The sequence below is a fragment of the Gopherus evgoodei genome, chromosome 5 (assembly GCF_007399415.2).
Source record: "Gopherus evgoodei ecotype Sinaloan lineage chromosome 5, rGopEvg1_v1.p, whole genome shotgun sequence".
NCBI lineage: Eukaryota > Metazoa > Chordata > Testudines > Testudinidae > Gopherus > Gopherus evgoodei.
In genome coordinates this window covers 83,944,277-83,950,349 of record NC_044326.1, presented here as the reverse complement: position 1 = coordinate 83,950,349, position 6,073 = coordinate 83,944,277, and the positions used below count along the sequence as shown (strand labels likewise).

Genomic DNA, 6,073 nt, shown 5'->3' with positions numbered 1-6,073 from the left:
AGTGGTGCTGAATCTTAGAGCCATCCTTTCTTCCAAGTGCTTCTCAGTCATTTATGTTAAATAGGTTTTTACAACACAAACCAAAAATAGAGTTTTGAAAAGTGGCTGATATCCTGGCCCCACTGGAATCAATGCCCAATAGGGCCAGGATTTACCTGCTGGGAATACAAATAATTTCCTCTCTCATTTAATCAGATTTCTCTTTCTTTGTGCTTGTGATGTCACAATTCTATTTGTCGTCCAGCTGCCATAGAGTTTTCCAAGAAAGACAAAACACAATACACGTAAGGTTTTCTTTAGACATTATGAAGAAGGAGGGCAGGAACACATTCCAATTTATTTTCCTTTACAGGTCACCTTTAAGACAATTAAATCAGCATTACTAACCTACATACATCTGCTTGATTCATGTGACTCTTCAGGAGAGTGGTATCTAAACTGATACATTCAAATCCATCTCTGAGCTATCTCAGAGTTTGGATCTGGGGTTTGGTTTGCATGCTACTTTGCTTTTAAAGTTATTATTTCATACACAGTTTTAGCTTCTTTTTGGGAAGGTCATTTAAATGAAAGAAGTGTTCTTGATTTTAGTAATTATTGTGGGATGACTTCTGACTGTCTTTGTGTTATTTTAGGTTTAAAAAATGTTACAACAATAACAGGCAAAGGAATCAATTTCTTCAGTCATAGCTTTTCCTTATAGGGCAGAATTAGGTATTCAATATGCAAAACACCTATTGCATTACATAAGAATGCAATGAACTGGCTGCAGTATTGGTCCTATTAACTAGCTCTGGTGTAAAGTCTCATTTAGGCTGGAGGAGGGAGGATGTGAATAGATTGTTATTCTAAATTATGATTATAGTAAAAATTAATTAGTCCCTTCTTTAATACCTTAATGCATAGTAAAAGAAGAAAGGGTCGTTTTATAAAATGAATAGCTTGGCATAAACAAATGAAAAGAAATACTACTTTATATTCCATCAAATCAACCTGTGGAATTCACAGCAACAAGAGTTTGTAGAATCAAATGCTGTGGCTGGAATTTTAAAGTTACTGGATAACGTCCGTATTTATGTAATTAAATCTCATGGATTATAGTATCAGCTGGAATCAGGAAGGAATTTTTGTCACTGCATACTGCAAGGCACTATGAAATCTAGAAACATTGCAGGCAGGGCTCGATTACCCTATAGGCAGACTAAGCATGTGCTTAGGGCACTAGCAAAGCAGGGGGCACCAAAAAAAATGAGATTTTTTTTTAAAATTTGATATTTGATATTTCAAAAAAAGAATCCAAGTAGTCATCATGGGAAAAATCAGAACTTTGTTAGACTTCCTTACACTCCGCTACACACTCTTCCCCAGTTTTTCTGTTCTCTTTTTATTAGTTATCCCCACCTAAATCAGGGGGGCATCCTACTAACATAGATTGAAATAATGCAAGGAAATCAGAGACTGTAACTGATCATCCTGCTCCTGGTGGTAAATCAGACATTGTTCTAGAAGGTGTGAATGTGTCCAAGACTGAATCTGCTCACGCTGTAAATAATAGGAAAAAAGATCCTGGTATGTGGGTTGATTTCAGTACCGATGATGTAGCTTACTGGATAGATCGTGGACCAAATGACTGTCAACACCACACAGGGCCATTTGAGAAATCACATCAGACTTTTACCAATGGCAAAGAAACAAGATATTATCCACAAAAAATATCTTTTGGCATGAAAGCAAATGGTGAGAAATACACTCGAGAATGGCTACTGTATTCACCATCAACAGGGTCTGTGTACTGTTTTGTTTGCAAACTTTTTGCATATAAACCTTCAACATCCCAGTTTGCTGCAGATGGATTTAGTGACTGGCGGAATACTGTTTTAATTGAACAACATGAATATAGCACTACTCACAGAGATTCAATGTTGACATATTTAAATCAAAGACAGGGCTTTGGATTGACACAGAAATTGGAAGAACAAATTAAAGGGGAGCGTGAATATTGGCAACATATCTTGCAGCATGTTATAGCTGTTATTCAAACATTAGCTGAATGTGGTCTGCCTTTCCAGGGATCAAATGACACATTTGGATCATTGCAGAATGGAAATTTCTTGGGATTGTTGGAGCTTGTGGCTCAGTTTGACCCATTTTTAGCAGGCCATATCACAAAATATGGGAATGCTGGCAAATGTAACCCGTCATACTTATCCAAGACAATATGTGATGAACTCATTGGTCTAAAGAGTGACAAGGTTTGTTCAGCTATTGTGGATGAAATAAGTACTGCTGGATACTTCAGTTAATCTGTCAACTCTACACCTGATCTTTCACATATTGATCAATTGAGTATTGTAGTAAGATATATGTCTCCCACAGATGGAAAACCAGTTGAATGATTTATAACATTCCTCAATTTGAAAAGCCACACTGGTGAAGAAATGGCAAATCAGGTACTGCATTATCTGTGCCAAGTTTGCAAAATAAATTTCTCAAAGGGCAGAGGTCAGTCTTATGACAACACTGCCAACATGTCAGGGCATTATCAAGGAATGCAGAAGAAGCTTTTAGAACAGAACAAATATGCCATATTCATACTATGTGCTGCACACTCTCTCAATCTTGTTGGATGCTGTGCTGTTGATTGTTGTCCAATGGCAGTAAGTTTTTTTTCTCAACAGTCCAGTTACTTTATACCAGGGGTAGGCAACCTATGGCACGCGTGCTGAAGGTGGCATGCGAGCTGATTTTCAGTGGCACTCAGCTGCCTGGGTCCTGGCCACCTTCGGGGGGGGGGTGCTCTGCATTTTAATTTAATTTTAAATGAAGCTTCTCAAACGTTTTAAAAACCTTTTTTATTTTACATACAACAATAGTTTAGTTATATATTACAGACTTATAGAAAGAGACCTTCTAAAAATGTTAAAATTTATTACGTGCACGCGAAACCTTAAATTAGAGTGAATAAATTAAGACTAGGCACACCACGTCTGAAAGGTTGCCAACCCCTGCTTTATACAGTTTTCTCTGCCTCAACACACCGATGGGCATTTCTTAAAACATATTTGGGCAATGATCGTGTGTTGAAATCTCTTTCTAATACTCGCTGGGAGGCACATGCAGTGGCAGCAAGTGCAATTCTGGAGTCCTACTCAAAGATTGTGGATGCATTAGAAAGTATAGCTGAAGACCAATCAGAAAAGGGAGAAACTATAAGAGAGGCAGAAAACATTGCAAACAAGATGCAGGAACTAGAGTTTGTATTCATGTTGACCATGTGGAATTAAATTTTACAACACTTTTACCACACAAGTCAAGCTCTCCAAGAAAAAGAATTGAATCTGAAAACATATGCAGACCTCTGTCAATCATTAGCAGACCACTTATACACTTTCGGGAATGATTTCAAAAGATTTGAAGACATATCAAAAGATATCTTGCCTGATACTAACTACAAAGAAACTCAGTCCTGCAAGTGAATCAGGAAAAAACTAGCAAATGATAGCAGTGCAACAGAAACAGCATTGAATCCTAGAGACAAATTTTGTGTATCTACTTACTACGCTATAGTTGATACAGTGGAAACTCATATGAAGAGGAGAGGTGAAGTGTACAAAGAAGTATCAATTTTCTTTTCTAAACGATATGAACTTATCTGACGAACAATGTTCACAAGGTTCCCAAAAGCTAGTTGACTCATACCCTCTTGACTTGAACATCAATCTCTGTGGAGAAGTAGGGCAGTTCCACTGTTATATGCACACAAAATTTAATGAAACAGGAAAAATGAAATTCAGTCACATTGATCTTCATGACACAATATTGAAAGATGGAATACAATGTATCAGAGCCCTGTTAGTCTGGATCTGTAAAAAAGCAACAAAAAGTCCTGTGGCACTTTATAGACTAACAGATGTATTGGTGCATAAGCCAATGCATCTGTTAGTCTATAACGTGCCACAGGACTCTTTGTTGCGGAATACAATATGTATTTCCAAATGTAGAGATCGCACTATGTATTTTTCTAACATTGATGATTACTAACTGCTCCGCAGAACGCTCTTTTTCTCAGCTGAAAAGAATAAAAAACCCTCAGAGAACAACAATGCGTCAGGACAGACTTGATTCACTTCCTCTGTTGTGTATGGAAGTGGACATGCTTCATCAAGTCAGCTTCGATGAACTTACCCAGAATTTTGCAATCAGAAAATCTAGAAAGAAGCTATTTTAATTTCAGCATCCATGTAAATCTTGTGTCATTTCAAAAAATAAAATTTTATTTTACAGTATAGTATTGTTTTATTTTGAATTACATGGGTGGGGCACCATAATCTTTTCAGTGCTTAGGGCCTCTAAAGGTCATAATCCGGCCCTGATTGCAGGAGCATTTTGTCTTTGAAGCATCCAAGTATTTGTCACTGATATTGTCGCCGTACTGGGCTTGGTAGACAAATTGCTTAGGATGACATGTTTTCATAATTCACTAATAAAAAAATTCTCATGACGCTCGCATTGCCCTAAAATAAATTATATCATTGTCTATCATCTTTTTTAAAAGTAACTGCAATATGTTTAATTTAAAAATGTCTGGTAAATTGAATATCGGGGGATATAGTGCATTAGTTTTTTACTGATGAAGACCCAGATTGGCTCACGTGTGACAGGATGACATGAATTTCATTATTTAAATCTAGTCTGTAATAGACATAATTAATAATCTCTGTTCAAGGAAAGTCCAGCACTGCAGAGTCAAGGGTTGTTAGCTTTCAAGATATCTTTTGAAAGAAAGGAGGCTTTCCATCAGATGGGGTGGGAAAAGAAACATGAACAGCATCTGTCAGTACTGCATTTATCAAACCTCTCATTCTCAAAACACTAAGACTCATCCAAGTATGAAAACAACATGGAAACAGGGGCATTCAGATGTGGTTAAAATTAAAATTGTTGGGTTGTTTGTTTTTGTTTTTAATTGGAAGTCTGGCATACAACAGAGAAAACAACCGTGGGACACAGATAACAAGAGGAAAACAAGAATGTCGGGCAACAAATGTTCTGCCTGCTATCTTTTCAGTGCTTTGGAGCAAAGGGTAGGCTTAGAATTTGAAGTAGTGTGAGAAATGATATAATATTCAATGTTGCTATTTTAAAATACTTTTTAAACACTTGCTTTTTAAAACTACTTTTCAAACACTTTTTGTTGCTCTTAAATTGTCAGAGAGCCAGTCAATATCAGGGAATGTTAAATCAAAGCTTTTGAAAAGTGACCACTTGTTTTTGGGTGCCCAATTTCAGACATTTTTGTATTTGATTATTAAAGGTATCAGGTACTCCTATGGATTTCACTTGGAGATGCAGCTGCCCCACACTCCTGAAATACATAATATGTCAGACGTGTCAAGGTGTCTCAGGTTGGACAACCCAAATCAGTGATCACTCTCAAATTTTGGTGCCTTTGTTAATTCCATGCAAATTAATAGACAGTTGTAGTAAAATATTTGCTGCAACACTAAACAATGTGGGTAAAGGTCTTTAATAAATGAGTACCTTTAAAAATATTTACAAATGCATTAAAGAGATGACTTAAAGTCTGACTTCAACGCAGCTACATTGATTTGCACCAGCTGAGTATCTGGTATCTTTTCTTTAGCATCATCTTCTTGTCAACTTGTCCATCTTCTCATGTGACTTTACTGTTCTTAGACTCCAGTCTCATGCACATTAGTGGGTGTCATGGTAACAGAGAAATAGCTGCATGTAACAGGTTAGGGAAAAAACCTAGAACTGCTGAATGTTAGGCAAGAGTCAGAAGGAATGTTTCACTAAAGCAAAAAATAAAGGAGATGTTTTTAAGTGATTTGTGTGTAAGAAAAAATAAACAGTAAACAGACAGCCACCTTCAAACCTGGAATGTATAACTCAGCATTACAGTTATAAACCCTTGTTGCAGAACAGTAACACTCTCTACAAATTAGTTTGGGACCAAATTCAGGCAGTGAGGCAGATTCTTCTGCATATGTAGAGGAGTCCTGAGGCTGTTTCTAACTTACCTCAGCTTCAGTCACCTGCAGTGCCAGCC

General features: G+C 36.9%; 1 pseudogene; it reads left to right on the top strand.

Moving 5' to 3' along the window:
- The first annotated feature begins 1,571 nt into the window (after nucleotides 1-1,571).
- On the top strand, nucleotides 1,572-2,396 carry LOC115652680 (annotated as a pseudogene).
- Nucleotides 2,397-6,073: the final 3,677 nt, after the last annotated feature.